Source organism: Manis pentadactyla, chromosome 15 (assembly GCF_030020395.1).
Source record: "Manis pentadactyla isolate mManPen7 chromosome 15, mManPen7.hap1, whole genome shotgun sequence".
NCBI classification, from domain to species: Eukaryota; Metazoa; Chordata; class Mammalia; order Pholidota; family Manidae; genus Manis; species Manis pentadactyla.
Window position 1 is genome coordinate 76,035,649 of NC_080033.1, and position 27,582 is coordinate 76,063,230.

Here is a 27,582-nt window from a genome sequence, read left to right on the forward strand (position 1 = left end):
AGATTAAAGACTCGTTAGAGAGAGTGAGGGATGCTCGGCTCTTTTGAGAGAAAGAGGGAGATAGAAAGACAGGGAGATTGTAGGCTCCTTTGAGAGAGAGTGAGAGAGAGAGAGAGAGAGATGCAAATCTTCTTGAGAGAGAGGAAGAGAGAGAGATGCTTGGCTCCATTGAGAGAGAGAGATGCTGAGCTCCTTTGAGAGACAGAGAGAGAGAGATGCTACTCTACTTTGAGAGTGAGAGACATAGGGATGCTAGACTCCTTTCAGAGAGAGAGAGTTATATATGCAAGGATTCTTTGAGAGAGGCAGAGTGAGGGAGAGTGATTCTAGTCTCCTTTGAGAGAAAGAGAGAAAGGTAGAAAGAGAGATGCTGGGCAGATTTGAAAGAGAAAGAGTGTGATGCAAGGTCTCGTACAGAGACAGAGAAAGTGAGATGCTAATATCCTTTGATATATATATGTATATATATGTATATATACTATACTTCTTTGAGAGAGAGAGAGAGGGAGAGAGATGCTATTCTAATTTAAGAGAGAGAGAGAGAGGGCTGGTAGGCTCCTTTGAGATAGAGATAGAGAGAGATGGTAGGCTTCTTTGAGAGAGAGAGTGAGAGAGAGAGTGTCTAGTCTGATTTGGGAGGAAGAGAGAAATGTAGACGGATAGATATTAGGCTCCTTTGAAAGACAGACAGTGTGATGCTAGGCTTCTTAGGGAGAGAGAGAAAGAGAGCGATGCTAGAATCCTTTGAGAGAGAGAGAGAGATGCTAGGCTTCTTTGAGAGAGAGAGAGTCAGAGTGAGACAGAGAGATAGAGATTCTAAGTTCCTTTGAGAGAGTGAGAGGAATACACGCTGGCTCCTTGAGAGAGAGATAAACAGAGAGACAGAGAGAGAGGGAGAGAGAAGATAGGCTCCTTAGAGAGAGAGAGAGGTTGAGTGATGCTAGGCTCCTTTGAGAGAAATAGAGAGAGATAGAAAGACTGAGATTCTAGTCTATTTGAGAGAAAGACGGAGAGATAGAGAGATGTTATGCTCCTTTGAAAGAGGGAGAGTGTGGTGCTAGGCTTCTAAGGGAGAGAGAGAATTAGAGAGATGCTAGAATCTTAGAGAGAGAGAGAGAGAGAGAGAGAGAGAGATGCTAGGCTTCTCTGAGAGAGAAACAGAGTGAGACAGAGAGATAGAGATTCTGGGTTCCTTTGAGAGAGAGGGAGCAATACATGCTGGCTCTTTGAGAGAGAGATAAACAGAGAGAGACAGAGAGGATATAGGCTCCTTTGAGAGAGACATGCTAGGATTCTTTGAGAGAATTAAGTAAAGAGAAAAAGTATGCAATTATACTGACTTTTATAATTACCTATAGAAGTACATTTCCCTGTGTTTTCTGTTTGTTTGGATTCAGATAGCTGTCTCATTTAATATAATTATTCAGTCTGAAGAAATTCCTGTAGCATTTATATTCCTTGTGTAGGTGTAATTCACATGTCATACAATTCATCCCCTTAAAATACACAATAGAGTGGTGGCTGGTATATTCGCAGAGCTGTGCCACCATTGCTACCATCAATTTTCAGATATTTTCATTATGACACAAGGGAGAACTGTCCCTAGCCGTAGGTAATCACGAATCTACTTTCTGTCCTGTAGGCTCGGCTCTTCTGGACATTTCCTATAAGTGAGAATCATACAATGTGTGAATCTTTGTGTTTTCCTCCAGTTAGCATGAAAACTTAGGGTTTCACCCATGTTGTGTGTATCAGAACTTCATATTTCTCATGGCTGAATAATTCTCTCCCTTTAATGTTCCTTGTAAGACATGTCAGCTAGCAACAAGTTTCCTCAGTTTTTATTTACCTAAGGATGTCTTTTTTCACCTTCATCTGTGAAAGGTAATTTGCTGGATATAAGATTCTTGTTTGAGTTTTTACTTCCAGCAATGAGAACATGTTGTCCCCACTGCCTTCCAACTGCTATCATGTCTGATGAGAAGTCAGCTGTTAAGCTTACTGGAGTGTACATGTATACCACGTTATTTTTCTCTTTTTGCCTATAAGATCTTTATCTTTGGCTTTCGGTATTTTGCCTATGATGTGCCCAGATGGAGTGCTCTTTGTGTGTATGCTACTTGGAATTTATAGAGTTTCTTGGATGTGTGTATTGCTTTTTGGTCACATTTTGGGAATTTTCTGCCATTAAATACTTTAAATATTTTTCTGTTCCTTTCTCCAATCCTGCTTGTATTCGCATTGCACGTGTGGCTGCACTTATTGATGCCCCACATTTCTCTGTGGCTCTTCGTTTTGCTTCACTCATTAATTTTTCTCTCTGTTCTGCAAAATCCATAGTCTCCATGGATCTCGCTTTAAGTTGGCTGCTGGTTACTTCTGCCAGCTCAAATCTACATTTTGGTTATGGTTCTTAACTCCAAGATTTCCATTTGCTTCTAAAAAAATACAATTTCTACCTCTCAATAGTATTCTCTCTTTGATGAGCTTTTTTCACTGTACCTTCCTTTAGCTCTTTACGTATGAGAGCTGTGAGGAAAGGTACCCACTTTGTCCCTGCCTGCACCTCCCAGGAGTAGAGCACTCCAAGTAGAGCTTCTGATGAACAGTGCATGGGTTTGGTAGGTAAGGTTACAAGTCATGCCTCAGATGCCACAAACTCACTATTCTTACCGACAAATACTCAGTTGTCCTGAATGAATATTTCTTAAAATGCTGTATACCTTTAGGATAACTTCTAGAGACTTTAACTGCTTTAAAAATAATTTTTACCTATTACTTTGTTGATTTACAATTTGTCTTTCTATAAGTCCCAGTCCTCTTCCACATGATTTTTAAAACAATATTTGTTGTGGCTAGAAGAGTTAACATAAGACCTACCGTCTACCAGATGTTTTTTTTAGTGTTTAATGTAGTATTGTTGGCAGTGCCGTACAGCAGATCTCCAGAGCTTATTCATCTTCCTTAACTGAGACTTTACACTCCTTGTTTAGTAACTCCGCATTTCCCATGACCTAACCCTGGCCAACACCATTCCACCATTTGGTTATATGAATTTGACTACTTTAGATACTACATGTTAAGTGTATTCATGCAGTATTTCTCTTTCTGTGACTGGCTTGTTTCATTTAATGTTCTCAAGGGGTTCATCCATGTTGTTGCATATTGCAAAATTTCCTTTTTTCAAGGATCAATTGGATTCCATTGTATGTATAAACCACATATTCTTTCCCCATTCATATGTCAATGGGCATCTTGGTTGTTACCACCTCTTAGCTATTCAGAATCACGTTGCAGTGAACAATGGAGTGCAGGTGTCTCGTTGAGAGCCCGATTTTAGTCCTTTTGGGTCAATACCCACAAGTGTGGTTGCTGGATCATACGGTAGTTCTGCTGTTAGTGTTCTGAGGGAGCTCCCGTCCTTGCAAGCTTGGAAACCCTGCTTTCAGCTGCTCTACAAAAGCAGGTAAAAGGGGATCCTGCATCACTTCCAGTCAGTGTTCTTGATGCTTTCTGTTGTGCGTTTTCTAGATCAACTGGATGACTCTTCTGGCAGCTATGTTATCAAGGATGACACCAAGCCCCACATTCGAATGTGAGTTTGAACAGACTTAGAACCTGGGCGTCCAACCAAAGTGTGGATATTTTTACCCTCCTTGTGTTCCCCCATAGCTCCTTCCTCACAGGGGCTTTAGCTCCACTCTGGGGAGAAGTGGTAGATTTCTCTGGGTGTATGTGGGAAGCTTTTCCAATATTCCTTCTATCTGGACATCCCATAGATGTTCCCATGGGGACATATTCCCAGGAACCTGCGATAATAGGTAAAGTGAGAGATATAGAAATACAGGGATATTATAGTCTCCTTTGAGAGAAAGAGAGAGAGAGAGATGTTAGGCTCCTTTGAAAGAGGGAGAGTGTGAGTCTAGGCTTCGTAGGGAGAGAGATAAAGGGTGAGATGCTAGAATCCTTGGACAGAGAGAGAGATATGCTAGGCTTCTTTGAGAGAGAGAGGGGGGAGAGAGAGAGAATCTAGGCTCCTTTGAGAAAAGAGAGATATACAGAGACAGAGAGATGCTATGCTTCGGGAGAGTGAGGGATGCTAGTCTCTTTTGAAAGAGAGAGAGAGTTACATGCTAGTCTCCTTTCACAGAGAGAGAAACAGAGAGAGATGCACAGAGAGAGATGATAGGCTCTTTTGTGAGAGAGAGAGAGGGATAATAGGCCACTCTGAGAGAGAGAGAGGGGGGTTGAGAGATTCTAGGTTCCTTAGAGAGTAAGAGAGATATACAGAGACAGAGAGATGCTAGGCTCCTTTGAGATAGATGCTAGGCTCATTACAGAGAGAGACAGCGGGACAGTGAAGAGAGAGTATCTAGACTAATTTGAGAGAGAGAGAGAAAAGCTTGGCTTATTATAGAGAGAGAGACAGACAGAGATGCTATGCAACTCTTAGAGAGAGATTCTAGACTACTGTGAGAAAGAGAGAGAGATGCTAGACACCTTTGAGAGAAAGAGATAGATGCTAGGATCATTTGAGAAAGAGAGAGATACTAGACTCATTTGAGAGAGAGAGAGGGAGATACATGCTAGACAACTTAGAGAGAGAGATAGACAGAGAGACACTGAGAGATGATAGGCCCCTTTGTGAGAAGGAGAGATAGAAAGACAGGGAGTTGCTAGGCTCCTTTGGGAGAGACAGAGAGAGAGATGATTGGCTTCTTTGAGAGAGAGAGGGAGAGATATTCTAGGCTACTTTGAGAGAAAGAGAGATATACAGTAACAGAGATATGCTAGGCTCCTTCGAGTGAGAGAGACATGCTCGGCTCCTTTGAATGAGAGAGATAAAGGGATACATGCAAGGCTCCGTTGAGAGACACAGAGAGAGAGTGAGGGATGCTAGGCTCCTTGGAGAGAAAGAGAGAAAAAAGACGGAGATTCTAGTCTCCTTTGAGAAAAAGAGAGATAGTTAGACAGAGAGATGGTAAGCTCTTTTGAAAGGGAGAGTGTGATGATAGTCTTCTTAGTGAGAGTGAGAAAGAGAGAGATGCTAGAATCCTTTGAGAGAGAGAGAGAGAGATGCTAGTCTCCTTTGAAAGAGAGCGAGTGTGATGGTAGGTATCTTATCGAGATGGAGAAAGATAGAGATCCTAGAATCCCTTTAGAGAGAGAGAGAAAGGGATGCTAGTACACTTTGACGGGGAGGGAGGGAGAGGGAGAGACGATTTACTCCTTGGAGAGAGAAAGAGTGAGAAGGTTGACACTGTTGAGAGCGAGAGAGAGAGAGGGAGAGAAATGCTAAGCTGCTTCGAGACAAAGAGAGAGGGAGAGATAGAGATATGCTAGGCTACTTTGAGAGAGAGGGAGGGAGAGATATGCTAGGCTCCTTAGAGAGAGAAAGCGGGATAGATTTGCTAGGCTTCTTTGAGAGAGAGAGAGAGAGAGAGCCCGGGAGAGACAGAGAGAGAGATGCTAGGCTCCTTTTAGAGAAAGAAAGATATAGAGAGACAGAGAGACTCCAGGCTACTTTGATAGAGAGAGTGATGCTAGACTCCTTTGAAAGAGAGACAGAGAGAGATACATGCTAGGTTCCGTTGCGAGAGAGAGAGACAGACAGAGAGAGATGAAAGACTCGTTAGAGAGAGTGAGGGATGCTCGGCTCTTTTGAGAGAAAGAGGGAGATAGAAAGACAGGGAGATTGTAGGCTCCTTTGAGAGAGAGTGAGAGAGAGAGAGAGAGATGCAAATCTTCTTGAGAGAGAGGAAGAGAGAGAGATGCTTGGCTCCATTGAGAGAGAGAGATGCTGAGCTCCTTTGAGAGACAGGGAGAGAGAGATGCTACTCTACTTTGAGAGTGAGAGACATAGGGATGCTAGACTCCTTTCAGAGAGAGAGAGTTATATATGCAAGGATTCTTTGAGAGAGGCAGAGTGAGGGAGAGTGATTCTAGTCTCCTTTGAGAGAAAGAGAGAAAGGTAGAAAGAGAGATGCTGGGCAGATTTGAAAGAGAAAGAGTGTGATGCAAGGTCTCTTACAGAGACAGAGAAAGTGAGATGCTAATATCCTTTGATATATATATATATATGTATATATATGTGTATATACTATACTTCTTTGAGAGAGACAGAGAGAGAGGGAGAGAGATGCTATTCTACTTTAAGAGAGAGAGAGAGGGCTGGTAGGCTCCGTTGAGATAGAGATAGAGAGAGATGGTAGGCTTCTTTGAGAGAGAGAGTGAGAGAGATAGTGTCTAGTCTGCTTTGGGAGGAAGAGAGAAATGTAGACGGATAGATAATAGGCTCCTTTGAAAGACAGACAGTGTGATGCTAGGCTTCTTAGGGAGAGAGAGAAAGAGAGCGATGCTAGAATCCTTTGAGAGAGAGAGAGAGATGCTAGGCTTCTTTGAGAGAGAGAGAGTCAGAGTGAGACAGAGAGATAGAGATTCTAAGTTCCTTTGAGAGAGTGAGAGCAATACACGCTGGCTCCTTGAGAGAGAGATAAACAGAGAGACAGAGAGAGAGGGAGAGAGAAGATAGGCTCCTTAGAGAGAGAGAGAGGTTGAGGGATGCTAGGCTCCTTTGAGAGAAATAGAGAGAGATAGAAAGACTGAGATTCTAGTCTATTTGAGGAAAGAGGGAGAGGTAGAGAGATGTTATGCTCCTTTGAAATAGGGAGAGTGTGGTGCTAGGCTTCTTAGGGAGAGAGAGAATTTGAGAGATGCTAGAATCTTAGAGAGAGAGAGAGAGAGAGAGAGAGAGATGCTAGGCTTCTCTGAGAGAGAGACAGAGTGAGACAGAGAGATAGAGATTCTGGGTTCCTTTGAGAGAGAGAGAGCAATACATGCTGGCTATTTGAGAGAGAGATAAACAGAGAGAGACAGAGAGGATATAGGCTCCTTTGAGAGAGAGATGCTAGGATTCTTTGAGAGAATTAAGTAAAGAGAAAAAGTATGCAATTATACTGACTTTTATAATTACCTATAGAAGTACATTTACCAGTGTTTTCTGTTTGTTTGGATTCAGATAGCTGTCTCATTTAATTTAATTATTCAGTCTGAAGAAATTCCTGTAGCATTTATATTCCTTGTGTAGGTATAATTCACATGTCATACAGTTCATCCCCTTAAAATACACAATAGAGTGGTGGCTGGTATATTCGCAGAGCTGTGCCACCATTGCTACCATCAATTTTCAGATATTTTCATTATGACACAAGGGAGAACTGTCCCTAGCCGTAGGTAATCACGAATCTACTTTCTGTCCTGTAGGCTCGGCTCTTCTGGACATTTCCTATAAGTGAGAATCATACAATGTGTGAATCTTTGTGTTTTCCTCCAGTTAGCATGAAAACTTAGGGTTTCACCCATGTTGTGTGTATCAGAACTTCATATTTCTCATGGCTGAATAATTCTCTCCCTTTAATGTTCCTTGTAAGACATGTCAGCTAGCAACAAGTTTCCTCAGTTTTTATTTACCTAAGGATGTCTTTTTTCACCTTCATCTGTGAAAGGTAATTTGCTGGATATAAGATTCTTGTTTGAGTTTTTACTTCCAGCAATGAGAACATGTTGTCCCCACTGCCTTCCAACTGCTATCATGTCTGATGAGAAGTCAGCTGTTAAGCTTACTGGAGTTTACATGTATACCACGTTATTTTTCTCTTTTTGCCTATAAGATCTTTATCTTTGGCTTTCGGTATTTTGCCTATGATGTGCCCAGATGGAGTGCTCTTTGTGTGTATGCTACTTGGAATTTATAGAGTTTCTTGGATGTGTGTATTGCTTTTTGGTCACATTTTGGGAATTTTCTGCCATTAAATACTTTAAATATTTTTCTGTTCCTTTCTCCAATCCTGCTTGTATTCGCATTGCACGTGTGGCTGCACTTATTGATGCCCCACATTTCTCTGTGGCTCTTCGTTTTGCTTCACTCATTAATTTTTCTCTCTGTTCTGCAAAATCCATAGTCTCCATGGATCTCGCTTTAAGTTGGCTGCTGGTTACTTCTGCCAGCTCAAATCTACATTTTGGTTATGGTTCTTAACTCCAAGATTTCCATTTGGTTCTAAAAAAATACAATTTCTACCTCTCAATAGTATTCTCTCTTTGATGAGCTTTTTTCACTGTACCTTCCTTTAGCTCTTTACGTATGAGAGCTGTGAGGAAAGGTACCCACTTTGTCCCTGCCTGCACCTCCCAGGAGTAGAGCACTCCAAGTAGAGCTTCTGATGAACAGTGCATGGGTTTGGTAGGTAAGGTTACAAGTCATGCCTCAGATGCCACAAACTCACTATTCTTACCGACAAATACTCAGTTGTCCTGAATGAATATTTCTTAAAATGCTGTATACCTTTAGGATAACTTCTAGAGACTTTAACTGCTTTAAAAATAATTTTTACCTATTACTTTGTTGATTTACAATTTGTCTTTCTATAAGTCCCAGTCCTCTTCCACATGATTTTTAAAACAATATTTGTTGTGGCTAGAAGAGTTAACATAAGACCTACCGTCTACCAGATGTTTTTTTTAGTGTTTAATGTAGTATTGTTGGCAGTGCCGTACAGCAGATCTCCAGAGCTTATTCATCTTCCTTAACTGAGACTTTACACTCCTTGTTTAGTAACTCCGCATTTCCCATGACCTAACCCTGGCCAACACCATTCCACCATTTGGTTATATGAATTTGACTACTTTAGATACTACATGTTAAGTGTATTCATGCAGTATTTCTCTTTCTGTGACTGGCTTGTTTCATTTAATGTTCTCAAGGGGTTCATCCATGTTGTTGCATATTGCAAAATTTCCTTTTTTCAAGGATCAATTGGATTCCATTGTATGTATAAACCACATATTCTTTCCCCATTCATATGTCGATGGGCATCTTGGTTGTTACCACCTCTTAGCTATTCAGAATCACGTTGCAGTGAACAATGGAGTGCAGGTGTCTCGTTGAGAGCCCGATTTTAGTCCTTTTGGGTCAATACCCACAAGTGTGGTTGCTGGATCATACGGTAGTTCTGCTGTTAGTGTTCTGAGGGAGCTCCCGTCCTTGCAAGCTTGGAAACCCTGCTTTCAGCTGCTCTACAAAAGCAGGTAAAAGGGGATCCTGCATCACTTCCAGTCAGTGTTCTTGATGCTTTCTGTTGTGCGTTTTCTAGATCAACTGGATGACTCTTCTGGCAGCTATGTTATCAAGGATGACACCAAGCCCCACATTCGAATGTGAGTTTGAACAGACTTAGAACCTGGGCGTCCAACCAAAGTGTGGATATTTTTACCCTCCTTGTGTTCCCCCATAGCTCCTTCCTCACAGGGGCTTTAGCTCCACTCTGGGGAGAAGTGGTAGATTTCTCTGGGTGTATGTGGGAAGCTTTTCCAATATTCCTTCTATCTGGACATCCCATAGATGTTCCCATGGGGACATATTCCCAGGAACCTGCGATAATAGGTAAAGTGAGAGATATAGAAATACAGGGATATTATAGTCTCCTTTGAGAGAAAGAGAGAGAGAGAGATGTTAGGCTCCTTTGAAAGAGGGAGAGTGTGAGTCTAGGCTTCGTAGGGAGAGAGATAAAGGGTGAGATGCTAGAATCCTTGGACAGAGAGAGAGATATGCTAGGCTTCTTTGAGAGAGAGAGGGGGGAGAGAGAGAGAATCTAGGCTCCTTTGAGAAAAGAGAGATATACAGAGACAGAGAGATGCTATGCTTCGGGAGAGTGAGGGATGCTAGTCTCTTTTGAAAGAGAGAGAGAGTTACATGCTAGTCTCCTTTCACAGAGAGAGAAACAGAGAGAGATGCACAGAGAGAGATGATAGGCTCTTTTGTGAGAGAGAGAGAGGGATAATAGGCCACTCTGAGAGAGAGAGAGGGGGGTTGAGAGATTCTAGGTTCCTTAGAGAGTAAGAGAGATATACAGAGACAGAGAGATGCTAGGCTCCTTTTAGATAGATGCTAGGCTCATTACAGAGAGAGACAGCGGGACAGTGAAGAGAGAGTATCTAGACTAATTTGAGAGAGAGAGAGAAAAGCTTGGCTTATTATAGAGAGAGAGACAGACAGAGATGCTATGCAACTCTTAGAGAGAGATTCTAGACTACTGTGAGAAAGAGAGAGAGATGCTAGACACCTTTGAGAGAAAGAGATAGATGCTAGGATCATTTGAGAAAGAGAGAGATACTAGACTCATTTGAGAGAGAGAGAGGGAGATACATGCTAGACAACTTAGAGAGAGAGATAGACAGAGAGACACTGAGAGATGATAGGCCCCTTTGTGAGAAGGAGAGATAGAAAGACAGGGAGTTGCTAGGCTCCTTTGGGAGAGACAGAGAGAGAGATGATTGGCTTCTTTGAGAGAGAGAGGGAGAGATATTCTAGGCTACTTTGAGAGAAAGAGAGATATACAGTAACAGAGATATGCTAGGCTCCTTCGAGTGAGAGAGACATGCTCGGCTCCTTTGAATGAGAGAGATAAAGGGATACATGCAAGGCTCCGTTGAGAGACACAGAGAGAGAGTGAGGGATGCTAGGCTCCTTGGAGAGAAAGAGAGAAAAAAGACGGAGATTCTAGTCTCCTTTGAGAAAAAGAGAGATAGTTAGACAGAGAGATGGTAAGCTCTTTTGAAAGGGAGAGTGTGATGATAGTCTTCTTAGTGAGAGTGAGAAAGAGAGAGATGCTAGAATCCTTTGAGAGAGAGAGAGAGAGATGCTAGTCTCCTTTGAAAGAGAGCGAGTGTGATGGTAGGTATCTTATCGAGATGGAGAAAGATAGAGATCCTAGAATCCCTTTAGAGAGAGAGAGAAAGGGATGCTAGTACACTTTGACGGGGAGGGAGGGAGAGGGAGAGACGATTTACTCCTTGGAGAGAGAAAGAGTGAGAAGGTTGACACTGTTGAGAGCGAGAGAGAGAGAGGGAGAGAAATGCTAAGCTGCTTCGAGACAAAGAGAGAGGGAGAGATAGAGATATGCTAGGCTACTTTGAGAGAGAGGGAGGGAGAGATATGCTAGGCTCCTTAGAGAGAGAAAGCGGGATAGATTTGCTAGGCTTCTTTGAGAGAGAGAGAGAGAGAGCCCGGGAGAGACAGAGAGAGAGATGCTAGGCTCCTTTTAGAGAAAGAAAGATATAGAGAGACAGAGAGACTCCAGGCTACTTTGATAGAGAGAGTGATGCTAGACTCCTTTGAAAGAGAGACAGAGAGAGATACATGCTAGGTTCCGTTGCGAGAGAGAGAGACAGACAGAGAGAGATGAAAGACTCGTTAGAGAGAGTGAGGGATGCTCGGCTCTTTTGAGAGAAAGAGGGAGATAGAAAGACAGGGAGATTGTAGGCTCCTTTGAGAGAGAGTGAGAGAGAGAGAGAGAGATGCAAATCTTCTTGAGAGAGAGGAAGAGAGAGAGATGCTTGGCTCCATTGAGAGAGAGAGATGCTGAGCTCCTTTGAGAGACAGGGAGAGAGAGATGCTACTCTACTTTGAGAGTGAGAGACATAGGGATGCTAGACTCCTTTCAGAGAGAGAGAGTTATATATGCAAGGATTCTTTGAGAGAGGCAGAGTGAGGGAGAGTGATTCTAGTCTCCTTTGAGAGAAAGAGAGAAAGGTAGAAAGAGAGATGCTGGGCAGATTTGAAAGAGAAAGAGTGTGATGCAAGGTCTCTTACAGAGACAGAGAAAGTGAGATGCTAATATCCTTTGATATATATATATATATGTATATATATGTGTATATACTATACTTCTTTGAGAGAGACAGAGAGAGAGGGAGAGAGATGCTATTCTACTTTAAGAGAGAGAGAGAGGGCTGGTAGGCTCCGTTGAGATAGAGATAGAGAGAGATGGTAGGCTTCTTTGAGAGAGAGAGTGAGAGAGAGAGTGTCTAGTCTGCTTTGGGAGGAAGAGAGAAATGTAGACGGATAGATAATAGGCTCCTTTGAAAGACAGACAGTGTGATGCCAGGCTTCTTAGGGAGAGAGAGAAAGAGAGCGATGCTAGAATCCTTTGAGAGAGAGAGAGAGATGCTAGGCTTCTTTGAGAGAGAGAGAGTCAGAGTGAGACAGAGAGATAGAGATTCTAAGTTCCTTTGAGAGAGTGAGAGCAATACACGCTGGCTCCTTGAGAGAGAGATAAACAGAGAGACAGAGAGAGAGGGAGAGAGAAGATAGGCTCCTTAGAGAGAGAGAGAGGTTGAGGGATGCTAGGCTCCTTAGAGAGAAATAGAGAGAGATAGAAAGACTGAGATTCTAGTCTATTTAAGGAAAGAGGGAGAGATAGAGAGATGTTATGCTCCTTTGAAAGAGGGAGAGTGTGGTGCTAGGCTTCTAAGGGAGAGAGAGAATTTGAGAGATGCTAGAATCTTAGAGAGAGAGAGAGAGGGAGATGCTAGGCTTCTCTGAGAGAGAGACAGAGTGAGACAGAGAGATAGAGATTCTGGGTTCCTTTGAGAGAGAGAGAGCAATACATGCTGGCTATTTGAGAGAGAGATAAACAGAGAGAGACAGAGAGGATATAGGCTCCTTTGAGAGAGAGATGCTAGGATTCTTTGAGAGAATTAAGTAAAGAGAAAAAGTATGCAATTATACTGACTTTTATAATTACCTATAGAAGTACATTTACCAGTGTTTTCTGTTTGTTTGGATTCAGATAGCTGTCTCATTTAATTTAATTATTCAGTCTGAAGAAATTCCTGTAGCATTTATATTCCTTGTGTAGGTGTAATTCACATGTCATACAGTTCATCCCCTTAAAATACACAATAGAGTGGTGGCTGGTATATTCGCAGAGCTGTGCCACCATTGGTACCATCAATTTTCAGATATTTTCATTATGACACAAGGGAGAACTGTCCCTAGCCGTAGGTAATCACGAATCTACTTTCTGTCCTGTAGGCTCGGCTCTTCTGGACATTTCCTATAAGTGAGAATCATACAATGTGTGAATCTTTGTGTTTTCCTCCAGTTAGCATGAAAACTTAGGGTTTCACCCATGTTGTGTGTATCAGAACTTCATATTTCTCATGGCTGAATAATTCTCTCCCTTTAATGTTCCTTGTAAGACATGTCAGCTAGCAACAAGTTTCCTCAGTTTTTATTTACCTAAGGATGTCTTTTTTCACCTTCATCTGTGAAAGGTAATTTGCTGGATATAAGATTCTTGTTTGAGTTTTTACTTCCAGCAATGAGAACATGTTGTCCCCACTGCCTTCCAACTGCTATCATGTCTGATGAGAAGTCAGCTGTTAAGCTTACTGGAGTGTACATGTATATCACGTTATTTTTCTCTTTTTGCCTATAAGATCTTTATCTTTGGCTTTCGGTATTTTGCCTATGATGTGCCCAGATGGAGTGCTCTTTGTGTGTATGCTACTTGGAATTTATAGAGTTTCTTGGATGTGTGTATTGCTTTTTGGTCACATTTTGGGAATTTTCTGCCATTAAATACTTTAAATATTTTTCTGTTCCTTTCTCCAATCCTGCTTGTATTCGCATTGCACGTGTGGCTGCACTTATTGATGCCCCACATTTCTCTGTGGCTCTTCGTTTTGCTTCACTCATTAATTTTTCTCTCTGTTCTGCAAAATCCATAGTCTCCATGGATCTCGCTTTAAGTTGGCTGCTGGTTACTTCTGCCAGCTCAAATCTACATTTTGGTTATGGTTCTTAACTCCAAGATTTCCATATGCTTCTAAAAAAATACAATTTCTACCTCTCAATAGTATTCTCTCTTTGATGAGCTTTTTTCACTGTACCTTCCTTTAGCTCTTTACGTATGAGAGCTGTGAGGAAAGGTACCCACTTTGTCCCTGCCTGCACCTCCCAGGAGTAGAGCACTCCAAGTAGAGCTTCTGATGAACAGTGCATGGGTTTGGTAGGTAAGGTTACAAGTCATGCCTCAGATGCCACAAACTCACTATTCTTACCGACAAATACTCAGTTGTCCTGAATGAATATTTCTTAAAATGCTGTATACCTTTAGGATAACTTCTAGAGACTTTAACTGCTTTAAAAATAATTTTTACCTATTACTTTGTTGATTTACAATTTGTCTTTCTATAAGTCCCAGTCCTCTTCCACATGATTTTTAAAACAATATTTGTTGTGGCTAGAAGAGTTAACATAAGACCTACCGTCTACCAGATGTTTTTTTTACTGTTTAATGTAGTATTGTTGGCAGTGCCGTACAGCAGATCTCCAGAGCTTATTCATCTTCCTTAACTGAGACTTTACACTCCTTGTTTAGTAACTCCGCATTTCCCATGACCTAACCCTGGCCAACACCATTCCACCATTTGGTTATATGAATTTGACTACTTTAGATACTACATGTTAAGTGTATTCATGCAGTATTTCTCTTTCTGTGACTGGCTTGTTTCATTTAATGTTCTCAAGGGGTTCATCCATGTTGTTGCATATTGCAAAATTTCCTTTTTTCAAGGATCAATTGGATTCCATTGTATGTATAAACCACATATTCTTTCCCCATTCATATGTCGATGGGCATCTTGGTTGTTACCACCTCTTAGCTATTCAGAATCACGTTGCAGTGAACAATGGAGTGCAGGTGTCTCGTTGAGAGCCCGATTTTAGTCCTTTTGGGTCAATACCCACAAGTGTGGTTGCTGGATCATACGGTAGTTCTGCTGTTAGTGTTCTGAGGGAGCTCCCGTCCTTGCAAGCTTGGAAACCCTGCTTTCAGCTGCTCTACAAAAGCAGGTAAAAGGGGATCCTGCATCACTTCCAGTCAGTGTTCTTGATGCTTTCTGTTGTGCGTTTTCCAGATCAACTGGATGACTCTTCTGCCAGCTATGTTATCAAGGATGACACCAAGCCCGACATTCGAATGTGAGTTTGAACAGACTTAGAACCTGGGCGTCCAACCAAAGTGTGGATATTTTTACCCTCCTTGTGTTCCCCCATAGCTCCTTCCTCACAGGGGCTTTAGCTCCACTCTGGGGAGAAGTGGTAGATTTCTCTGGGTGTATGTGGGAAGCTTTTCCAATATTCCTTCTATCTGGACATCCCATAGATGTTCCCATGGGGACATATTCCCAGGAACCTGCGATAATAGGTAAAGTGAGAGATATAGAAATACAGGGATATTATAGTCTCCTTTGAGAGAAAGAGAGAGAGAGAGATGTTAGGCTCCTTTGAAAGAGGGAGAGTGTGAGTCTAGGCTTCGTAGGGAGAGAGATAAAGGGTGAGATGCTAGAATCCTTGGACAGAGAGAGAGATATGCTAGGCTTCTTTGAGAGAGAGAGGGGGGAGAGAGAGAGAATCTAGGCTCCTTTGAGAAAAGAGAGATATACAGAGACAGAGAGATGCTATGCTTCGGGAGAGTGAGGGATGCTAGTCTCTTTTGAAAGAGAGAGAGAGTTACATGCTAGTCTCCTTTCACAGAGAGAGAAACAGAGAGAGATGCACAGAGAGAGATGATAGGCTCTTTTGTGAGAGAGAGAGAGGGATAATAGGCCACTCTGAGAGAGAGAGAGGGGGGTTGAGAGATTCTAGGTTCCTTAGAGAGTAAGAGAGATATACAGAGACAGAGAGATGCTAGGCTCCTTTGAGAGAGATGCTAGGCTCATTACAGAGAGAGACAGCGGGACAGTGAAGAGAGAGTATCTAGACTAATTTGAGAGAGAGAGAGAAAAGCTTGGCTTATTATAGAGAGAGAGACAGACAGAGATGCTATGCAACTCTTAGAGAGAGATTCTAGACTACTGTGAGAAAGAGAGAGAGATGCTAGACACCTTTGAGAGAAAGAGATAGATGCTAGGATCATTTGAGAAAGAGAGAGAGATACTAGACTCATTTGAGAGAGAGAGGGAGATACATGCTAGACAACTTAGAGAGAGAGATAGACAGAGAGACACTGAGAGATGATAGGCCCCTTTGTGAGAAGGAGAGATAGAAAGACAGGGAGTTGCTAGGCTCCTTTGGGAGAGACAGAGAGAGAGATGATTGGCTTCTTTGAGAGAGAGAGGGAGAGATATTCTAGGCTACTTTGAGAGAAAGAGAGATATACAGTAACAGAGATATGCTAGGCTCCTTCGAGTGAGAGAGACATGCTCGGCTCCTTTGAATGAGAGAGATAAAGGGAAACATGCAAGGCTCCGTTGAGAGACACAGAGAGAGAGTGAGGGATGCTAGGCTCCTTGGAGAGAAAGAGAGAAAAAAGACGGAGATTCTAGTCTCCTTTGAGAAAAAGAGAGATAGTTAGACAGAGAGATGGTAAGCTCTTTTGAAAGGGAGAGTGTGATGATAGTCTTCTTAGTGAGAGTGAGAAAGAGAGAGATGCTAGAATCCTTTGAGAGAGAGAGAGAGAGATGCTAGTCTCCTTTGAAAGAGAGCGAGTGTGATGGTAGGTATCTTATCGAGATGGAGAAAGATAGAGATCCTAGAATCCCTTTAGAGAGAGAGAGAAAAGGATGCTAGTACACTTTGACGGGGAGGGAGGGAGAGGGAGAGACGATTTACTCCTTGGAGAGAGAAAGAGTGAGAAGGTTGACACTGTTGAGAGCGAGAGAGAGAGAGGGAGAGAAATGCTAAGCTGCTTCGAGACAAAGAGAGAGGGAGAGATAGAGATATGCTAGGCTACTTTGAGAGAGAGGGAGGGAGAGATATGCTAGGCTCCTTAGAGAGAGAAAGCGGGATAGATTTGCTAGGCTTCTTTGAGAGAGAGAGAGAGAGAGCCCGGGAGAGACAGAGAGAGAGATGCTAGGCTCCTTTTAGAGAAAGAAAGATATAGAGAGACAGAGAGACTCCAGGCTACTTTGATAGAGAGAGTGATGCTAGACTCCTTTGAAAGAGAGACAGAGAGAGATACATGCTAGGTTCCGTTGCGAGAGAGAGAGACAGACAGAGAGAGATGAAAGACTCGTTAGAGAGAGTGAGGGATGCTCGGCTCTTTTGAGAGAAAGAGGGAGATAGAAAGACAGGGAGATTGTAGGCTCCTTTGAGAGAGAGTGAGAGAGAGAGAGAGAGATGCAAATCTTCTTGAGAGAGAGGAAGAGAGAGAGATGCTTGGCTCCATTGAGAGAGAGAGATGCTGAGCTCCTTTGAGAGACAGGGAGAGAGAGATGCTACTCTACTTTGAGAGTGAGAGACATAGGGATGCTAGACTCCTTTCAGAGAGAGAGAGTTATATATGCAAGGATTCTTTGAGAGAGGCAGAGTGAGGGAGAGTGATTCTAGTCTCCTTTGAGAGAAAGAGAGAAAGGTAGAAAGAGAGATGCTGGGCAGATTTGAAAGAGAAAGAGTGTGATGCAAGGTCTCTTACAGAGACAGAGAAAGTGAGATGCTAATATCCTTTGATATATATATATATGTATATATATGTGTATATACTATACTTCTTTGAGAGAGACAGAGAGAGAGGGAGAGAGATGCTATTCTACTTTAAGAGAGAGAGAGAGGGCTGGTAGGCTCCGTTGAGATAGAGATAGAGAGAGATGGTAGGCTTCTTTGAGAGAGAGAGTGAGAGAGATAGTGTCTAGTCTGCTTTGGGAGGAAGAGAGAAATGTAGACGGATAGATAATAGGCTCCTTTGAAAGACAGACAGTGTGATGCTAGGCTTCTTAGGGAGAGAGAGAAAGAGAGCGATGCTAGAATCCTTTGAGAGAGAGAGAGAGATGCTAGGCTTCTTTGAGAGAGAGAGAGTCAGAGTGAGACAGAGAGATAGAGATTCTAAGTTCCTTTGAGAGAGTGAGAGCAATACACGCTGGCTCCTTGAGAGAGAGATAAACAGAGAGACAGAGAGAGAGGGAGAGAGAAGATAGGCTCCTTAGAGAGAGAGAGAGGTTGAGGGATGCTAGGCTCCTTTGAGAGAAATAGAGAGAGATAGAAAGACTGAGATTCTAGTCTATTTGAGGAAAGAGGGAGAGGTAGAGAGATGTTATGCTCCTTTGAAATAGGGAGAGTGTGGTGCTAGGCTTCTTAGGGAGAGAGAGAATTTGAGAGATGCTAGAATCTTAGAGAGAGAGAGAGAGAGAGAGAGAGAGATGCTAGGCTTCTCTGAGAGAGAGACAGAGTGAGACAGAGAGATAGAGATTCTGGGTTCCTTTGAGAGAGAGAGAGCAATACATGCTGGCTATTTGAGAGAGAGATAAACAGAGAGAGACAGAGAGGATATAGGCTCCTTTGAGAGAGAGATGCTAGGATTCTTTGAGAGAATTAAGTAAAGAGAAAAAGTATGCAATTATACTGACTTTTATAATTACCTATAGAAGTACATTTACCAGTGTTTTCTGTTTGTTTGGATTCAGATAGCTGTCTCATTTAATTTAATTATTCAGTCTGAAGAAATTCCTGTAGCATTTATATTCCTTGTGTAGGTGTAATTCACATGTCATACAGTTCATCCCCTTAAAATACACAATAGAGTGGTGGCTGGTATATTCGCAGAGCTGTGCCACCATTGCTACCATCAATTTTCAGATATTTTCATTATGACACAAGGGAGAACTGTCCCTAGCCGTAGGTAATCACGAATCTACTTTCTGTCCTGTAGGCTCGGCTCTTCTGGACATTTCCTATAAGTGAGAATCATACAATGTGTGAATCTTTGTGTTTTCCTCCAGTTAGCATGAAAACTTAGGGTTTCACCCATGTTGTGTGTATCAGAACTTCATCTTTCTCATGGCTGAATAATTCTCTCCCTTTAATGTTCCTTGTAAGACATGTCAGCTAGCAACAAGTTTCCTCAGTTTTTATTTACCTAAGGATGTCTTTTTTCACCTTCATCTGTGAAAGGTAATTTGCTGGATATAAGATTCTTGTTTGAGTTTTTACTTCCAGCAATGAGAACATGTTGTCCCCACTGCCTTCCAACTGCTATCATGTCTGATGAGAAGTCAGCTGTTAAGCTTACTGGAGTGTACATGTATACCACGTTATTTTTCTCTTTTTGCCTATAAGATCTTTATCTTTGGCTTTCGGTATTTTGCCTATGATGTGCCCAGATGGAGTGCTCTTTGTGTGTATGCTACTTGGAATTTATAGAGTTTCTTGGATGTGTGTATTGCTTATTGGTCACATTTTGGGAATTTTCTGCCATTAAATACTTTAAATATTTTTCTGTTCCTTTCTCCAATCCTGCTTGTATTCGCATTGCACGTGTGGCTGCACTTATTGATGCCCCACATTTCTCTGTGGCTCTTCGTTTTGCTTCACTCATTAATTTTTCTCTCTGTTCTGCAAAATCCATAGTCTCCATGGATCTCGCTTTAAGTTGGCTGCTGGTTACTTCTGCCAGCTCAAATCTACATTTTGGTTATGGTTCTTAACTCCAAGATTTCCATTTGCTTCTAAAAAAATACAATTTCTACCTCTCAATAGTATTCTCTCTTTGATGAGCTTTTTTCACTGTACCTTCCTTTAGCTCTTTACGTATGAGAGCTGTGAGGAAAGGTACCCACTTTGTCCCTGCCTGCACCTCCCAGGAGTAGAGCACTCCAAGTAGAGCTTCTGATGAACAGTGCATGGGTTTGGTAGGTAAGGTTACAAGTCATGCCTCAGATGCCACAAACTCACTATTCTTACCGACAAATACTCAGTTGTCCTGAATGAATATTTCTTAAAATGCTGTATACCTTTAGGATAACTTCTAGAGACTTTAACTGCTTTAAAAATAATTTTTACCTATTACTTTGTTGATTTACAATTTGTCTTTCTAGAAGTCCCAGTCCTCTTCCACATGATTTTTAAAACAATATTTGTTGTGGCTAGAAGAGTTAACATAAGACCTACCGTCTACCAGATGTTTTTTTTACTGTTTAATGTAGTATTGTTGGCAGTGCCGTACAGCAGATCTCCAGAGCTTATTCATCTTCCTTAACTGAGACTTTACACTCCTTGTTTAGTAACTCCGCATTTCCCATGACCTAACCCTGGCCAACACCATTCCACCATTTGGTTATATGAATTTGACTACTTTAGATACTACATGTTAAGTGTATTCATGCAGTATTTCTCTTTCTGTGACTGGCTTGTTTCATTTAATGTTCTCAAGGGGTTCATCCATGTTGTTGCATATTGCAAAATTTCCTTTTTTCAAGGATCAATTGGATTCCATTGTATGTATAAACCACATATTCTTTCCCCATTCATATGTCGATGGGCATCTTGGTTGTTACCACCTCTTAGCTATTCAGAATCACGTTGCAGTGAACAATGGAGTGCAGGTGTCTCGTTGAGAGCCCGATTTTAGTCCTTTTGGGTCAATACCCACAAGTGTGGTTGCTGGATCATACGGTAGTTCTGCTGTTAGTGTTCTGAGGGAGCTCCCGTCCTTGCAAGCTTGGAAACCCTGCTTTCAGCTGCTCTACAAAAGCAGGTAAAAGGGGATCCTGCATCACTTCCAGTCAGTGTTCTTGATGCTTTCTGTTGTGCGTTTTCCAGATCAACTGGATGACTCTTCTGCCAGCTATGTTATCAAGGATGACACCAAGCCCCACATTCGAATGTGAGTTTGAACAGACTTAGAACCTGGGCGTCCAACCAAAGTGTGGATATTTTTACCCTCCTTGTGTTCCCCCATAGCTCCTTCCTCACAGGGGCTTTAGCTCCACTCTGGGGAGAAGTGGTAGATTTCTCTGGGTGTATGTGGGAAGCTTTTCCAATATTCCTTCTATCTGGACATCCCATAGATGGTCCCATGGGGACATATTCCCAGGAACCTGGGATAATAGGTAAAGTGAGAGAGATAGAAATACAGGGAGATTATAGTCTCCTTTGAGAGAAAGAGAGAGAGAGAGATGTTAGGCTCCTTTGAAAGAGGGAGAGTGTGAGTCTAGGCTTCGTAGGGAGAGAGATAAAGGGTGAGATGCTAGAATCCTTGGACAGAGAGAGAGATATGCTAGGCTTCTTTGAGAGAGAGAGGGGGGAGAGAGAGAGAATCTAGGCTCCTTTGAGAAAAGAGAGATATACAGAGACAGAGAGATGCTATGCTTCGGGAGAGTGAGGGATGCTAGTCTCTTTTGAAAGAGAGAGAGAGTTACATGCTAGTCTCCTTTCACAGAGAGAGAAACAGAGAGAGATGCACAGAGAGAGATGATAGGCTCTTTTGTGAGAGAGAGAGAGGGATAATAGGCCACTCTGAGAGAGAGAGAGGGGGGTTGAGAGATTCTAGGTTCCTTAGAGAGTAAGAGAGATATACAGAGACAGAGAGATGCTAGGCTCCTTTGAGATAGATGCTAGGCTCATTACAGAGAGAGACAGCGGGACAGTGAAGAGAGAGTATCTAGACTAATTTGAGAGAGAGAGAGAAAAGCTTGGCTTATTATAGAGAGAGAGACAGACAGAGATGCTATGCAACTCTTAGAGAGAGATTCTAGACTACTGTGAGAAAGAGAGAGAGATGCTAGACACCTTTGAGAGAAAGAGATAGATGCTAGGATCATTTGAGAAAGAGAGAGATACTAGACTCATTTGAGAGAGAGAGAGGGAGATACATGCTAGACAACTTAGAGAGAGAGATAGACAGAGAGACACTGAGAGATGATAGGCCCCTTTGTGAGAAGGAGAGATAGAAAGACAGGGAGTTGCTAGGCTCCTTTGGGAGAGACAGAGAGAGAGATGATTGGCTTCTTTGAGAGAGAGAGGGAGAGATATTCTAGGCTACTTTGAGAGAAAGAGAGATATACAGTAACAGAGATATGCTAGGCTCCTTCGAGTGAGAGAGACATGCTCGGCTCCTTTGAATGAGAGAGATAAAGGGATACATGCAAGGCTCCGTTGAGAGACACAGAGAGAGAGTGAGGGATGCTAGGCTCCTTGGAGAGAAAGAGAGAAAAAAGACGGAGATTCTAGTCTCCTTTGAGAAAAAGAGAGATAGTTAGACAGAGAGATGGTAAGCTCTTTTGAAAGGGAGAGTGTGATGATAGTCTTCTTAGTGAGAGTGAGAAAGAGAGAGATGCTAGAATCCTTTGAGAGAGAGAGAGAGAGATGCTAGTCTCCTTTGAAAGAGAGCGAGTGTGATGGTAGGTATCTTATCGAGATGGAGAAAGATAGAGATCCTAGAATCCCTTTAGAGAGAGAGAGAAAGGGATGCTAGTACACTTTGACGGGGAGGGAGGGAGAGGGAGAGACGATTTACTCCTTGGAGAGAGAAAGAGTGAGAAGGTTGACACTGTTGAGAGCGAGAGAGAGAGAGGGAGAGAAATGCTAAGCTGCTTCGAGACAAAGAGAGAGGGAGAGATAGAGATATGCTAGGCTACTTTGAGAGAGAGGGAGGGAGAGATATGCTAGGCTTCTTAGAGAGAGAAAGCGGGATAGATTTGCTAGGCTTCTTTGAGAGAGAGAGAGAGAGAGCCCGGGAGAGACAGAGAGAGAGATGCTAGGCTCCTTTTAGAGAAAGAAAGATATAGAGAGACAGAGAGACTCCAGGCTACTTTGATAGAGAGAGTGATGCTAGACTCCTTTGAAAGAGAGACAGAGAGAGATACATGCTAGGTTCCGTTGCGAGAGAGAGAGACAGACAGAGAGAGATGAAAGACTCGTTAGAGAGAGTGAGGGATGCTCGGCTCTTTTGAGAGAAAGAGGGAGATAGAAAGACAGGGAGATTGTAGGCTCCTTTGAGAGAGAGTGAGAGAGAGAGAGAGAGATGCAAATCTTCTTGAGAGAGAGGAAGAGAGAGAGATGCTTGGCTCCATTGAGAGAGAGAGATGCTGAGCACCTTTGAGAGACAGGGAGAGAGAGATGCTACTCTACTTTGAGAGTGAGAGACATAGGGATGCTAGACTCCTTTCAGAGAGAGAGAGTTATATATGCATGGATTCTTTGAGAGAGGCAGAGTGAGTTAGAGTGATTCTAGTCTCCTTTGAGAGAAAGAGAGAAAGGTAGAAAGAGAGATGCTGGGCAGATTTGAAAGAGAAAGAGTGTGATGCAAGGTCTCTTACAGAGACAGAGAAAGTGAGATGCTAATATCCTTTGATATATATATATATGTATATATATGTGTATATACTATACTTCTTTGAGAGAGACAGAGAGAGAGGGAGAGAGATGCTATTCTACTTTAAGAGAGAGAGAGAGGGCTGGTAGGCTCCGTTGAGATAGAGATAGAGAGAGATGGTAGGCTTCTTTGAGAGAGAGAGTGAGAGAGATAGTGTCTAGTCTGCTTTGGGAGGAAGAGAGAAATGTAGACGGATAGATAATAGGCTCCTTTGAAAGACAGACAATGTGATGCTAGGCTTCTTAGGGAGAGAGAGAAAGAGAGCGATGCTAGAATCCTTTGAGAGAGAGAGAGAGAGATGCTAGGCTTCTTTGAGAGAGAGAGAGTCAGAGTGAGACAGAGAGATAGAGATTCTAAGTTCCTTTGAGAGAGTGAGAGCAATACACGCTGGCTCCTTGAGAGAGAGATAAACAGAGAGACAGAGAGAGAGGGAGAGAGAAGATAGGCTCCTTAGAGAGAGAGAGAGGTTGAGGGATGCTAGGCTCCTTAGAGAGAAATAGAGAGAGATAGAAAGACTGAGATTCTAGTCTATTTGAGGAAAGAGGGAGAGGTAGAGAGATGTTATGCTCCTTTGAAATAGGGAGAGTGTGGTGCTAGGCTTCTTAGGGAGAGAGAGAATTTGAGAGATGCTAGAATCTTAGAGAGAGAGAGAGAGAGAGAGAGAGATGCTAGGCTTCTCTGAGAGAGAGACAGAGTGAGACAGAGAGATAGAGATTCTGGGTTCCTTTGAGAGAGAGAGAGCAATACATGCTGGCTATTTGAGAGAGAGATAAACAGAGAGAGACAGAGAGGATATAGGCTCCTTTGAGAGAGAGATGCTAGGATTCTTTGAGAGAATTAAGTAAAGAGAAAAAGTATGCAATTATACTGACTTTTATAATTACCTATAGAAGTACATTTACCAGTGTTTTCTGTTTGTTTGGATTCAGATAGCTGTCTCATTTAATTTAATTATTCAGTCTGAAGAAATTCCTGTAGCATTTATATTCCTTGTGTAGGTGTAATTCACATGTCATACAGTTCATCCCCTTAAAATACACAATAGAGTGGTGGCTGGTATATTCGCAGAGCTGTGCCACCATTGCTACCATCAATTTTCAGATATTTTCATTATGACACAAGGGAGAACTGTCCCTAGCCGTAGGTAATCACGAATCTACTTTCTGTCCTGTAGGCTCGGCTCTTCTGGACATTTCCTATAAGTGAGAATCATACAATGTGTGAATCTTTGTGTTTTCCTCCAGTTAGCATGAAAACTTAGGGTTTCACCCATGTTGTGTGTATCAGAACTTCATATTTCTCATGGCTGAATAATTCTCTCCCTTTAATGTTCCTTGTAAGACATGTCAGCTAGCAACAAGTTTCCTCAGTTTTTATTTACCTAAGGATGTCTTTTTTCACCTTCATCTGTGAAAGGTAATTTGCTGGATATAAGATTCTTGTTTGAGTTTTTACTTCCAGCAATGAGAACATGTTGTCCCCACTGCCTTCCAACTGCTATCATGTCTGATGAGAAGTCAGCTGTTAAGCTTACTGGAGTGTACATGTATACCACGTTATTTTTCTCTTTTTGCCTATAAGATCTTTATCTTTGGCTTTCGGTATTTTGCCTATGATGTGCCCAGATGGAGTGCTCTTTGTGTGTATGCTACTTGGAATTTATAGAGTTTCTTGGATGTGTGTATTGCTTTTTGGTCACATTTTGGGAATTTTCTGCCATTAAATACTTTAAATATTTTTCTGTTCCTTTCTCCAATCCTGCTTGTATTCGCATTGCACGTGTGGCTGCACTTATTGATGCCCCACATTTCTCTGTGGCTCTTCGTTTTGCTTCACTCATTAATTTTTCTCTCTGTTCTGCAAAATCCATAGTCTCCATGGATCTCGCTTTAAGTTGGCTGCTGGTTACTTCTGCCAGCTCAAATCTACATTTTGGTTATGGTTCTTAACTCCAAGATTTCCATTTGGTTCTAAAAAAATACAATTTCTACCTCTCAATAGTATTCTCTCTTTGATGAGCTTTTTTCACTGTACCTTCCTTTAGCTCTTTACGTATGAGAGCTGTGAGGAAAGGTACCCACTTTGTCCCTGCCTGCACCTCCCAGGAGTAGAGCACTCCAAGTAGAGCTTCTGATGAACAGTGCATGGGTTTGGTAGGTAAGGTTACAAGTCATGCCTCAGATGCCACAAACTCACTATTCTTACCGACAAATACTCAGTTGTCCTGAATGAATATTTCTTAAAATGCTGTATACCTTTAGGATAACTTCTAGAGACTTTAACTGCTTTAAAAATAATTTTTACCTATTACTTTGTTGATTTACAATTTGTCTTTCTATAAGTCAAAGTCCTCTTCCACATGATTTTTAAAACAATATTTGTTGTGGCTAGAAGAGTTAACATAAGACCTACCGTCTACCAGATGTTTTTTTTACTGTTTAATGTAGTATTGTTGGCAGTGCCGTACAGCAGATCTCCAGAGCTTATTCATCTTCTTTAACTGAGACTTTACACTCCTTGTTTAGTAACTCCGCATTTCCCATGACCTAACCCTGGCCAACACCATTCCACCATTTGGTTATATGAATTTGACTACTTTAGATACTACATGTTAAGTGTATTCATGCAGTATTTCTCTTTCTGTGACTGGCTTGTTTCATTTAATGTTCTCAAGGGTTTCATCCATGTTGTTGCATATTGCAAAATTTCCTTTTTTCAAGGATAAATTGGATTCCATTGTATGTATAAACCACATATTCTTTCCCCATTCATATGTCGATGGGCATCTTGGTTGTTACCACTTCTTAGCTATTCAGAATCACGTTGCAGTGAACAATGGAGTGCAGGTGTCTCGTTGAGAGCCCGATTTTAGTCCTTTTGGGTCAATACCCACAAGTGTGGTTGCTGGATCATACGGTAGTTCTGCTGTTAGTGTTCTGAGGGAGCTCCCGTCCTTGCAAGCTTGGAAACCCTGCTTTCAGCTGCTCTACAAAAGCAGGTAAAAGGGGATCCTGCATCACTTCCAGTCAGTGTTCTTGATGCTTTCTGTTGTGCGTTTTCTAGATCAACTGGATGACTCTTCTGGCAGCTATGTTATCAAGGATGACACCAAGCCCCACATTCGAATGTGAGTTTGAACAGACTTAGAACCTGGGCGTCCAACCAAAGTGTGGATATTTTTACCCTCCTTGTGTTCCCCCATAGCTCCTTCCTCACAGGGGCTTTAGCTCCACTCTGGGGAGAAGTGGTAGATTTCTCTGGGTGTATGTGGGAAGCTTTTCCAATATTCCTTCTATCTGGACATCCCATAGATGGTCCCATGGGGACATATTCCCAGGAACCTGGGATAATAGGTAAAGTGAGAGAGATAGAAATACAGGGAGATTATAGTCTCCTTTGAGAGAAAGAGAGAGAGAGAGATGTTAGGCTCCTTTGAAAGAGGGAGAGTGTGAGTCTAGGCTTCGTAGGGAGAGAGATAAAGGGTGAGATGCTAGAATCCTTGGACAGAGAGAGAGATATGCTAGGCTTCTTTGAGAGAGAGAGGGGGGAGAGAGATGCTGGTCTACTTTGAGAGAGAGAGGGGGTAATGGTTGGCTCCTTTGAGAGAGAGAGTGAGAGAGAGAGAGAATCTAGGCTCCTTTGAGAAAAGAGAGATATACAGAGACAGAGAGATGCTATGCTTCGAGAGAGAGAGGGATGCTAGTCTCTTTTGAAAGAGAGAGAGAGTTACATGCTAGTCTCCTTTCACAGAGAGAGAAACAGAGAGAGATGCACAGAGAGAGATGATAGGCTCTTTTGTGAGAGAGAGAGAGGGATAATAGGCCACTCTGAGAGAGAGAGGGATAATAGGCCACTCTGAGAGAGAGAGAGGGGGGTTGAGAGATTCTAGGTTCCTTAGAGAGTAAGAGAGATATACAGAGACAGAGAGATGCTAGGCTCCTTTGAGAGAGATGCTAGGCTCATTACAGAGAGAGACAGCGGGACAGTGAAGAGAGAGTATCTAGACTAATTTGAGAGAGAGAGAGAAAAGCTTGGCTTATTATAGAGAGAGAGACAGACAGAGATGCTATGCAACTCTTAGAGAGAGATTCTAGACTACTGTGAGAAAGAGAGAGAGATGCTAGACACCTTTGAGAGAAAGAGATAGATGCTAGGATCATTTGAGAAAGAGAGAGATACTAGACTCATTTGAGAGAGAGAGAGGGAGATACATGCTAGACAACTTAGAGAGAGAGATAGACAGAGAGACACTGAGAGATGATAGGCCCCTTTGTGAGAAGGAGAGATAGAAAGACAGGGAGTTGCTAGGCTCCTTTGGGAGAGACAGAGAGAGAGATGATTGGTTTCTTTGAGAGAGAGAGGGAGAGATATTCTAGGCTACTTTGAGAGAAAGAGAGATATACAGTAACAGAGATATGCTAGGCTCCTTCGAGTGAGAGAGACATGCTCGGCTCCTTTGAATGAGAGAGATAAAGGGATACATGCAAGGCTCCGTTGAGAGACACAGAGAGAGAGTGAGGGATGCTAGGCTCCTTGGAGAGAAAGAGAGAAAAAAGACGGAGATTCTAGTCTCCTTTGAGAAAAAGAGAGATAGTTAGACAGAGGGATGGTAAGCTCTTTTGAAAGAGAGAGAGTGTGATGCTAGACT